Here is a 13,038-nt window from a genome sequence, read left to right as displayed (position 1 = left end):
TTGGCGCGTGAAGCGTCGAAAATTCAACCCGGCTAGGTATAGGAAGTGAAATTTCAAATGCTTATATAAAATTAACTACAAACACTATTAAAAATCAGTACATGTTGATAAACTTTTGATGGGCTACATTATAGACACATTATTTTAATTTTTTTTTTGCTCCAATATTCTGCGGATAATATAGTTTATCATAAATCCAACCCGGTACACTTAACAGAATTTAATTAAATTATGTTTTGAATTTTTTAGAAGCATTTGAAAATCGACTTCCTATGCTTTGCCATGTAAAAAAATCGGAGCTTAAGGCGTAAGAAAAGGCGTACTGTAATGATGAGATAGAGTAGATGCGTAGGCAAACGGTTTCTTATCCGTCTCTGGTTGTAGCGTTTGCTATGAACGAATAGGGTGTGAGTGTGATAGATTGAGAGTGGAAGATAGAAGCAAGTGAAGGATACAACTACATAGTACGAGGAAAGGGACGGGTCTGGGATTGAACCTATGACGTTCTACATAAGAAGTAGAAGCGGAAGCCATCAGACCACCAACCCCGTCTCTCCCACCAAGAATCCACATTTTGCGAAATAATCAGTGGCACGAAGTATCAGTGGAGTACCAAGGTCGATCTTTTTGTCACCGTTGAGCGGTTCCACGCCGTTTCGCAAACCCGATTATTTTTGTATTTTTTGAATCGCCTGAAAATTTGCATACAGATTCTTTATAACCAAAAATGCCATTTTGCACTTTCAGACCGCCATTTTGAACCTCGCCTTATTTTTGAGAAGGGCGTATCGGAAAATGCATGGCAAATCTTTAAAAAACTGTAACTCGAAAACGTTTTGTCCGATCGATTTGAGATCTTCTACAAAGTTGTAGGTATTGCTTAGGACTATATGGAGAAAAATATGCACGGTAAAAAAAGTTCCAGATTATTTTTTATCTCAAAAACAAAATTTTAAAATCGATTTTCTCCAGAAACGCAGTTTTGATTTTTTTTTTATTTTTGGAAATGTTTTAGGGGACAACTTATGTGATTTGTTGCACAATGTTTCAAAATGGAAGAATTATGGACAAAAAAGTTATGATTTTTCAAAATATTACAGATTTTGAAAAAAATTGAAATAGAGGAGCACAATAATTTTTTATGTAATTATTTGAAAGTACAGAAAAAATGCAATCGAAAAGTACTTAAGTAAATACAGGTATGTTCCGTTTTTATCACGTTCCGATTTTGTCACGTTCCGATTTCGTCAACAAATTATTCCGTTTTTATCAACTCACAAAAATTGATTTTTTAAATGTTCAAAATGTTTCGAATATAACTAAATACATTTTTGAAGCAATTGAAATGCATTTTAATAGCCTCAGAATTGAATTTTCGACATTTTGTTAATATTGAGCATCTACGATATATGGTAGATGTCAAGTAATGTATGATTTAATAAGCTTTGACTCCTTCTTATGCAATTATTTAATTGGACTTTTCAAACTTAGCATGGTCTGTTGGACAAGATTGGCCCATCCTTCAACAATCGAGAGTTGTTTTGGCCACGTCCTAACAACAACTGGAATTTGTGATTAGTTGAAAACGTACTTAATAGAGTTGCAGAAACCTCTCCTTTTTCTTATATAACATGGCATAAAAGAATTTTCTATGTAAATTTGATGGACATATATACGCCCCTCCCCCTATGGTATGATTTTTTGTATGAAAATAAAAAATAATTTGTATGGCACTTAAGATATCTCAAATCCCTCAGCCTAAGCCCCCCCCCCTCATAACCGCTTACATGATTAATAGACGATCCAATATATGTTCAGTTATTTTTGATAAGGGATGCACTTTAGAATGTTTGGGCAACGACAAGAGACATGATCGAGTTTATTTTATTCTTGATAAGACTGTCGACCTTGTCATATCGTTTGGCAACAATGATGACTTTTCAGCTTGCATTACAAAGTGATAAAAAAAGCCTTGATAGTTTATATTGACTTGAAAAAAGTATGTAAAAATGTATAAACTATGCTGATACTTTCAGATGTGTCAGTGCAAAACCAACTGATTTTCTTTAATTCGAAATCGTGAGATGAATTAACAACAATCATCAACGACGCGTACAAATTTCAATGACAGCCTACTTCGCCTTAAATACTAGTGGTCCGTCAAACTTTATTTTGCCATCAAGTAGGCTGCTGAAAAATAGCATGTAATCTCCCATCTCTAACGACAGTTAGTTTCAAGGTATTTTCCAATTATTCCAGATAATTTTCTAAATCGTTTCCTTCACTCAAACACGTCAAAACACATGACCATGCAATAGTGAAATAATCATATAAGACTATCAAGCCGTTCTTAAGGCATTTCGTGACGTACGAACACCATTCCATTTTTATTTATATAGAAGTTCATCAAAAACACAAAAGTGTACAAACTCTAGAACAAACATCACCAAATAAGAACTTTTTGGTAAGAAACTTGTTTGTAAAGTTTTTTTGAATAAGTGTATGGCTGTTGGTATAAGACTCCTAATTAACCTTTTAGTCTTCATGTGGGGAAGGGGTTCATGTCTGCTCGAAGATCAAGATTCCAGCAAATTGGGGATGGCTACAAAATCTTCTATATATTGCTTAGTTTTGCTGGACCTCTTTCCCTATCCCTTGGACCAGGATCTAATCAATTGCTGTTTGCTATAATTTGTGCAATGCTATTGAGTTTGAGAGATAGAAGTTAATGTCAAAAAAATATGACAAGGTCGACAGTCTTATCAAGAATAAAATAAACTCGATCATGTCTCTTGTCGTTGCCCAAACATTCTAAAGTGCATCCCTTATCAAAAATAACTGAACATATATTGGATCGTCTATTAATCATGTAAGTGGTTATGAGGGGGGGGGGGGCTTAGGCTGAGGGATTTGAGATATCTTAAGTGCCATACAAATTATCTTTTATTTTCATACAAAAATCATACCATAGGGGGAGGGGCGTATATATGTCCATCAAATTTACATAGAAAATTCTTGTATGCCATGTTATATAAGAAAAAGGAGAGGTTTCTGCAACTCTCTTAAGTACGTTTTCAACTAATCACAATTCCAGTTGTTGTTAGGACGTGGCCAAAACAACTCTCGATTGTTGAAGGATGGGCCAATCTTGTCCAACAGACCATGCTAAGTTTGAAAAGTCCAATTAAATAATTGCATAAGAAGGAGTCAAAGCTTATTAAATCATACATTACTTGACATCTACCATATATCGTAGATGCTCAATATTAACAAAATGTCGAAAATTCAATTCTGAGGCTATTAAAATGCATTTCAATTGCTTCAAAAATGTATTTAGTTTATATTCGAAACATTTTGAACATTTAAAAAATCAATTTTTGTGAGTTGATAAAAACGGAATAATTTGTTGACGAAATCGGAACGTGACAAAATCGGAGCGTGACAAAATCGGAACGTGATAAAAACGGAACATACCTGTAGTTCTTAAAAACCGCAACATTGATGTTTTTAATTTTTGGATATATTTTTGCGGTTGTTGTAGGTATTGTTTAGGACTATTTGGAAAAAATATGCACGGTAAAAAATAATGACAGATTTTTTAATAAAAATAAAATAAAATCGATTTTCTATGAAAATGCATCTGTGATTTTTATTATTTTTAGACATGTTTTAGGGGACAACTTATGTGATTTATTGCACAATATTTCATAATAGAAGAATTATCGACAAAAAAGTTATAATTTTATAAAATATTATAAATTTTGAATAAAATCGAAATAAAGAAAAACAATATTTTTTATGTGTTTATTTGATATTACAGAAAATGCATTGGAAGAGTACTTAAGTAAAATTTTTCTAGGTTGCATCAATTTCGAGACATACTCATACTTATATAAAATTTTCAAATAAAAAAAGAAAAATATGCCCTTTTCAAACATATTTCGTGTTTCTCCATTCCGGAAAATTTTATTTTGATTTCAACAACACAAACCAAGTCAAGTCAAGTACACAACACTGAAGACGGCTTTACAGTTGAGGTTGAAATACGCGTATCTGTCGAAGGATACAATAGTAGAATTAAAAGGAACAGTACTACTCATCTTTTTGTATATTTACAGGCATTCTACTAAACAGGCTCCACAAGGGTTTTCATCACTTTTGCCTGTGTTAGTAGGTATGATGAACAAACACGTTTTTCATATACCCATACATTTGGACATGATTAATGAATAAAAGAAAAACAATGCTTTTTTTAAGTACTTCATGGGTACAAAAATAATGCGCTATGTTGTCAAGTTTTATCACTGTAGCAATCATCATTGAAAAAAATGCGGTACAAAAACTTCGTGATGTGAAGTACCTATGTAGTATATAAGGTAAGTCTGAAACCGTGAGAGCATTAGTGTTGTATCAACAGTGATTGTTCAGTGATTGTAGGTGACGCCTGTGAAATTGACGTGCTACGAAAGAATATACAGCATTATATTGTAGATTAAGAAGGCGTTTTACAGAGGTATTTATTTTTGTTTGCGTGAAGCTGTAAAAATATCATTTTTACGCAATGAGTTATATCCGTTCAAGATGTATTAAAGTGTTCAAGCAAAGTTGTTCTAAACATTGTCGGAATCTTACGGAAGATAATATTCAGAAATTGGTTTTGTTGGGATTTGCTGAACAGAATAAATTAAATAGTAAGCTTAAAATTTGTGATTCTTGTCGTTTAAAACTGTCTAATTGTACTCAACTATCTAGTAGCAATGACTCATCGAGCAGTGATGAACATGTAACTTCTGATACTGAAATAAATGTTCCAAGTCAGGAGTCGTTGGTAACTCAGAATTTAAAATCAAATATGATATAGAAGTTGAATGGCATTTTTTTGCAACATCACATGGAAAAAAAACATGCGATGCCATAGCAGGGACACTAAAATGTATGGCTACCAGAGCCAGTCTTACCAAAGAACGCGAACATCCGATGAAAAATGCTAAGGAACTATATGATTGGGCTCAAAATCGGAAAAAAGAGCAGCTTACACAAATCTTCTTTTGTTATTCAACGACTGAGGAATATGATATCATTGCACAAGAACTTAACCAACTATTTTCAAGTGCAAAAACAGTTCAAGGCACTCAGAAATAACACTCGTTTATCCCTATCTCTGAAACACAAATTAAGTTAGACAATTTTCGAGCTGTGACGATAACAAGAATGTAGTTGATATAATTAAGAAATAAAATTGCAGTATATATTTATAAAAAAAAAAAAAAAAAACAAAAAACAAACTCCTTCTCCATGGTTATACGATCTTGCCGCGATGAGAGGCCTTTACCCATTAGCCGGGCTTAGCCCTGCTGACCAAAGGTATACCGTTGTGATAGAATCACATTTTTAATGCCACGTTTAGATTTACCGTGTATATCACGGAAGTGATGCATCTCAGCTAAATTTTACTTGAGTATTTTTCGATAGAAATTTTTCATATTTAAAAATATAAAGTTATTTTTCTGTACTCAAAAAAAAAAAAACGCACCAAAAATATCGTTTTACATAAATTTGTTTAATTTATTTTTTTAAATAATTTATTTTTTATCCAAAAAATTTCCGTTTTGAGGCATTGTGCAAGAAATTACAAACAATATGCTGCAAAACATATCCAAAAACATCAATTTTGTGGTTTTTAAGAACAATGAACTTCAAATTTTCTTTTGGAAATTTCGTTTATATTTTTTTTACCGTGCATACTTTTTTAAATACTTTAGTATATAGGTTACGATCAAACAATAAACAATTCAGCTACGATTCACTCAATCAAAATAAAATATTTCTGGAATGGAGAAACACGAAATATGTTTGAAAAGGGCCTAATTTACTTTTTTATTTGAAAATTTTATATAAATATGAGTATATCTCGAAATTGATGCAACCTAGAAAAAAAAATACTTAAGTACTTTTCAATTGCAATTTTTCTGTACTTTCAAATAATCACATAAAAAATTATTGTTCTCCTCTATTTCGATTTTTTTTTCAAAATCTGTAATATTTAAAAAAAATCATAACTTTTTTGTCTATAATTCTTCCATTTTGAAACATTGTGCAATTAATCACATAAGTTGTCCCCTAAAACATATCCAAAAATAAAAAAAAATCGAAACTGCGTTTCTGGAGAAAATCGATTTTAAAATTTTGTTTTTGAAATAAAAAATAATCTGTAACTTTTTTTTACCGTGCATATTTTTCTCCATTTAGTCCTAAGCAATACCTACAACTTTGTAGAAAATCTCAAATCGATCGGACAAACCGTTTTCTAGTTACAGTTTTTTAAAGATTTGCCATGCATTTTCCGATACGCCCTTCTCAAAAATAAGGCGAGGTTCAAAATGGCGGTCTGAAGGTGCAAAATGACATTTTTGTTCATTAAGAATCTGTATGCAAATTTTCAGGCGATTCAAAAAATACAAAAATTAAATTAAAAAAAAAATCGTCATGTTCGGTGGAATTGCTCAGCAACGATTCTCGACCCGATAAAGGTCAGCGAGCAAGGCTACAAGGATGCATGACACTGAAGCTGCGCTTTGAGAATAAGCGGTAGCTCATCAAGTGTCACATCAAAATGCTCTTCGATGCACCAGCAATGCACGAGAAATCATCCGAGGAGCTCCTGGCACTGGTCGATCTTTTCAAGCAAAAAATCTCCGTGCTAAAGAGTTCAAGCGAACCAGCCGCCAAATGACGATTCATCTCGAGGAGACGGCAGTTTTTTTTTGAATACCGTGGTTTTATTTCGCGGTACGTCGACTGACATACAATAACATTAGTGTATTTGGCAATGGACCTATGCACGGGTTCACTATTTGACGTTTTAGCGGTGCCGTGTTATGTAGGTGACCATGGAAACTAGTGAATTCGGCACCGCTCAAACGTCAAATTGGTGAACCCGTGCATAGGTCCATTGTACACGCTTAGAATAAATCGCAGTATGCTGTTTATTTCGGCTTTAGGACATTTCGTCGAATGACATTTGGTCGAATGACATTTGGTCGAAAGTACATTTGGTCGAAAGGACATTTAGTCGAATGGACATTTGGTCGAATGTCTTTAGAACACTTATTTTCGTCGAATGATGTTTAGTTGAACAGAAGTTTGGATGATAGCTTATTTTGAAATGGTTTATTGGACGATCAATTGGTAAAATTGATATTTGTTTTGCAAAGTTGATAAGATAACGTATTTTTTGAATAATCTGAATCATTAACTTTTGTAGAATAAGAAATGGGACATTTGCTCTAGTCTTATTTTAAAATTTGATACACCTTTTTATTTGTAATTTGAAGTTACACTCTTAAAAATAATGAAAATTACTCTGGACGTAATTCTGGTTATGACTGAATGACACATGATGTAAGTGATGGAACGACACAAAAACGTGTCCTTGAAGATGTATTGAACAAAAAATGTAATTTTACATGTTAAAGGACACGAAAACGATGGAACTGAGGTCGACATTTCCCGAATCAGACACTAACGTATTTGAAATTTGACACAAATTTACGTCATTCGGCTCGCTTCTTTTATGTGCATCCCAAAAGACGTAAATCACATTATTTTTTGGTACTGTGTATGCCAAAATCAAAAATTTCAATGATTATCCAAATGAACTATTTAACAGTTTTTGTCATTAACTGAAATACTGAGCTCTAGTGAATTTATTATTCTTCTAAAATATCATCATTCTTTTAAAAACTGCTCAACAAGTTATTTTATTACTCAATGATGTGAACATAATATTTTCTTCATTTATTATTCTTTTAAAATATCATCGTTCTTCGTAATGAAGATCAGCTCATCTGATGGAAGCATTCGGAGAGAGAGCTCGGGATTTTTCTTTGCATTCCGGGTCTTGCAGCTCAATGGACGTGGGTAAGATTTTTAATGCGGAAATCAGAATTAAAACGGCAGGAAAATGGTCAATTAGCTTATTGTGACTTCCAGCTTAATAACGTTGTTCAAGCAAATATATGGTTTTGCTGACAAAGTTGATGACCTCGAGTGAGTAACAGAGTTTGCAGTAGAAAATTTGGATTATTGAAAATGAAAAAAAAAGTGCTGATTCTTTGTACCGGGTAAGGAAAGATCAGTTGACTGAGGTGACGAAAGTTGGCTTGTTTCCATTTAAGATCAGCTTATCTTGAATCTCAGAACATACCTGGACATGAAAGCAGCATGAAACATCAAACACGCAAGAGGTAGATTAATACGTCGGAAGAGCGTCCATCAAACTGAATATCAAAATTTTGCTAATCGCATATAGATCGTTGGTAAAATGGCTGATACTTTTTCAGTTTCTTGTCTAAGCGAAAAAATGCTACTCTCAACGGTAGTCAGACTAAACGTAAAACTTTGTTATCATAGTGTTTAGATTCGAGCACATTTTTTTTTCATGAAATGTCAGTTCGACCAAATATCATATGCTTTCTGTTGCAACCAAATGTACTTTCGACCAAACGTCATTCGACTAAATGTTATTCGACCAAATGTCTTTCGACCAAATGTCATAGATATTTCGTCGAATGACATTTGGTCGAATGACGTTTGGTCGAATGACATTTGGTCGAAAGTACATTTGGTCGAAAGGACATTTGGTCGAATGGACATTTGGTCGAATGGCTTTAGAACATTTATTTGTATCGAATGATGTTTAGTTGAACGGAAATTAGGTTGAAAGCTTATTTTGAATGGATCAATGCACGGGTTCATCATTTGACGTTATAGCGGTGCCGTGTTATTTATGGGACCATGGCAACCAGTGAATTCGGCACCGCTCAAACGTCAAATTAATGAACTCGTGCATTGGTCCATTGGTTTATTGAAAGATCATTTGGTAAAATTATTTTTAAACTCAATACACATTTTATTTGCAATTTAAAGTTATTCCAAAATCTAGGATTTCATCACTTAGGCAAATGGACTATCGATAAACATAGGAACCCCTTATGAAAATTCGCCACAAGGAATTGGGTTGAAATTCATAAATTTGCCCCATGAAACCGAAATTTGAAAACAAAAATAGTTATCGCGGTTACCTGGAATCAAACCAAGGACCTTGCGATCGATAGGCTCGTGCGTACACCCCGCGCCTATCGACGCCTTGGTGTGGAATGATGCTAGAACGATACATAAAGCATTCGTATTGCGAAAATCGTTCCATCTTTCATAAGGCAAAATGTATGAATTTCGATAGTCCAGTTCGCTGCATGAATGATAATTCAAATGAACTTTTTAGCAGTGTTTTGTACATTGACTAAAAAACTCAACTCTAGTGAATTTCTTATTCTTTTAAAATATCATCATTCTTTGAAAAAATGCTCGACAAGTTATTTTATAATTCGACGATTTGAACCTAATGTTTTCTTTATTTATTATTCTTTTGAAATACCATCGATCTTCGGAATGAAGATCAGCTCATATGATGGAAGCATTTGGCTAGAGTGCACGGGATCTTTCTTTGAATTCCGGGTGAGCTGCAACACGGGCGTGGGTAAGATTTTTGAATGCGGAAATCAGAATTCAAACGGCAGAAAAAATTTGCTTTATAGAAAACCTACATGGCGAAGTCATGGTTTAAGGAAACGTTCATGGCGAAGGTGACGGTAACTCTACCTATGACCAATTGGCTTATTGTGACTTCCAGCTTAATAACATTCCTCAAGTAAATATATGGCTTTACTGACAATATTTATGACCTCGGGTGAATAGCAGAGTTTGCAGTAGAAGCATTGGATTATTTAAAATGAAATTCGTGCAATTTTTTGTATCGGATAAGTGAAGACGAGTTGACTGAGGTAACAAAAATTGGCTTGTTTCCATTTAAGATCAGCTTATCCCGAATCGTAGAACATGCCATGCAGCATGAAACGTCGAAAACGTAAGAGGTTGATCAATTTGTTGCAAGAGCGTCCATAAAATTTAATAACAAAATTTTGCTAATCGCATATGGATTGATGATAAAATGGCTGATACTTTTTCAAATATTCAATCAATCTTGTATTAGCGATAAAATGGTAACATCGACGATAGTCAGACAAAACGAAAAACTTTGCTTTCATACTATTTAGACTCAAGCACTATCCTTTCCAAATATAAAATTTTATTTCTGTTGCAACTAAATAGATTCGACCAAACGTCATTCGACTAAATGCCATTCGACCAAATGTCATAGATTCCTTTAAAAAATATGCTCATTTTTCAACTCATAGTTATAAAAAGATGTAAACATAATTCCAATAAAATGAAAATAAAAACCTGACGAAAAGTAGTAGTTTTTATTAAAGAACTAAGATTTTTTCAATTGAATATTTTAAACACACACAGTTTAAAGACAACTAAATTGGCTTTGGAATCATGTAAACATAATTTGAGTCGGTTGAGTTTTCATGAAGTTATGACCAACAAAAATATTTTATTAGTAAAATGAGGAAAAATTAGAAAAATCTACTTTTTAATTAGACTTACTTTTAAATGTGATGTTATACAAACAACTCATTCATATAATATCGAAGAAAATGATTGTAAAAAAATAAAAAATAATTACAAAAAAACAATGTTATGAAGACTTTACTGAAGGTATTTATAACTTGGAAAATCCCTCTAATGTCAATTGCGCCACCTCTAAACCTAATTTTTGGCTCAAATTGAGTTTTGGGAGATTTCCATATAAATAAACTGCACCCTTGTATCCACTGGAAATTATTTTTGTGCCTTTATCTGAAAAAGTTATTCCTTACTTTGGTGAACTATTCCATCAAATTATTTGCCAAGAATTGAAAAATACCTAAAAACTATTATTAAAGCTTTGGTTACGCTTGTACCCAGACAACCAAAATGTACGTAAAGCAAAATCACATTTTGCATTATGCGATGCATATATGCGCAAAATTTCACAGTGGAGGCGATATACGTGCATATTTTATATGATGACTCTTATGCAACTTAATGTATGATAACAAAGTTGATTTGACAGCTGCTGCGGATTGATTAGACTTACTATGTATGTGTATACGGGACGAAAGGAACTGTACATATGAACCCAAAATAAAACGCTTTATGCGATGAAACTCGTCGTTAAACCACCATGTAGTGTGGGTATGATGCAAATTGTACAAATAAACGACTTTATCGTAAACTGTTATGCGACTTCTGGTTGTCTGGGTAGATGCTTAGGCCTGAATAACGTGGAGTCCTCAGCGATTCCAAAATGTTCGTTCAAATCAATACAATACTCCCTTTACTTATATGTAGTTTCAATGTTTTAGTCCATATCTATATACCATCAATATACAACTGCTTACGCTCTTAGATCCTAAGGATGGAATGGATCAAGAGTTTAAGATCGTTGTCCATAATAACTGATTCGAATTTCATTTCACATTGCAATGCTCTTTGCTTTAACAGTGGATTATAAAATAAATTACTGTATAGTTTCGAGTTCATCAATCGTAGAAGGGTTTCTAGAATAAGAAAAACAAGTAGGGTTTTCAGAGCATTGAATTGAAAAATATTCTGATGAGGACTCTTCAAATAAAATTCTGCTGTTTGAATTAATTTGCGATGTTTTCCATGAGCGATGTTTCGCATTGAAGTCACCAATGACAAAAAATGACTTATTATGAGTCGATTTCCGCAAGTCAGTTTGAAGCAAATTAACGTGCAGCCCAGGGCATTGAAAAGTCAAACAGGCAGCTATGATAGCTCAACAAAAACACCCAATTTAAAAAAAAATTGGTTTCAAATGATAAAAAAAGTTGATGTTTCATAAGCCTCAACGACTCGTTTGCCGAAGGGCAATCCCAAAAGTCAGACTTATGGTTGCCCCCGCAATTTGAGTTTTTTTGTTTCTTTCTTTACAGACGTCCTTAGCATAAGAAGATCCTCCGCAAATCATACATTTATCAGCCATGTGGCAATGTTTAGTACCATGACCCCACCTTTGGCACCGACGGCTCTATGTGGGGTTCTGGAAATTTCCTCCAGGTTTCTGGAAATGTTCCTATGTCCAACGGCCATCGAATATAAGTTTCATAAGCTGCAATATCATGAGGATCACTTTTGTAAAGTAAACTAAATAATATTCTCGAGAAAGCTCTTTCCGAAGAATGTCAGATTGAATACTTTTTTCATAATTATTACTTGGGCTGGGAAAAATCCAAGTTAATCATTTATTCAGGCGACTTATAGTCACTTGAGGGACCTTTTGAGACGACCTTGAACAAACGTTCAAATTTGTCGTCATAAGTTAAAAATGTGTGCTTCTTCTTTTCAAGATAGATGTTTGAGCAGAAGTTCGCGATCTTTAAGTGTTTCCGGCAAAACGCGACAGTTTCCTTTCTTTGCGATTTGGAAGGAAACCTTGATTCCCCTAATGGAGTTCAAGATCTCCTGGATGAATCCTCCAAAATCAGAACAACTGCCCACGATTGGCGGCATTCTTTGTTTCCCCACTTGAATCGAAGAGCCTGGACTAGAGGTTGCTTAAATTTGACGTTCGGAAAATTTTCTAAACTATCGAGTCAATTGCTCATCTTGATGCAATTATCAGCAATCTCTATTTCAAAGGTTTTTTTTGAAGATCAGGAATTCCAATTTTGGTCGTGGTTGCAACCATATTCTTTGGATTTTCAGAATTGACCGCTCCAAGACTGTGCGACATTTTTCTGTGCATTAAGAAGATTTCGCATCAATCCACCTGGCATCCCTGTACTCAGAGGGTGAATCGAGCGGATGATGTGGATGGATGGATGGGATGGCAGAGGACGACATTATACTTCCATGCCTCCTTCGAGCACGAACATCCATCTCCGCTTAAAAGCAATATAAATAGCAGGAAATTCATTATCGTCAACGCCTTGGCAGCTACCGGTAGAACCTATTTCCAGCAGGCTTCCGAGGTAAATCGGGATTGACAGTCGCGCAGTTGTCTGCCAACAGATAGGGGCTGTGGCTCTTCCATCATTGATGGATAACGAACGATGGCTTCGGGGG

At 34.1% G+C, this 13,038-nt stretch overlaps 1 protein-coding gene across 1 annotated transcript in view; it reads right to left on the bottom strand.

Moving 5' to 3' along the window:
- Positions 1-13,038, bottom strand: part of LOC5567617 (guanylate cyclase soluble subunit beta-1) — a 193,484-nt gene that overhangs the window by 142,460 nt on the left and 37,986 nt on the right.

The sequence above is a fragment of the Aedes aegypti genome, chromosome 1, assembly GCF_002204515.2.
Source record: "Aedes aegypti strain LVP_AGWG chromosome 1, AaegL5.0 Primary Assembly, whole genome shotgun sequence".
Taxonomy (NCBI): Eukaryota; Metazoa; Arthropoda; class Insecta; order Diptera; family Culicidae; genus Aedes; species Aedes aegypti.
Note: the sequence above shows the minus strand (reverse complement) of the source record. Positions and strands in the feature narration are given on the sequence as shown.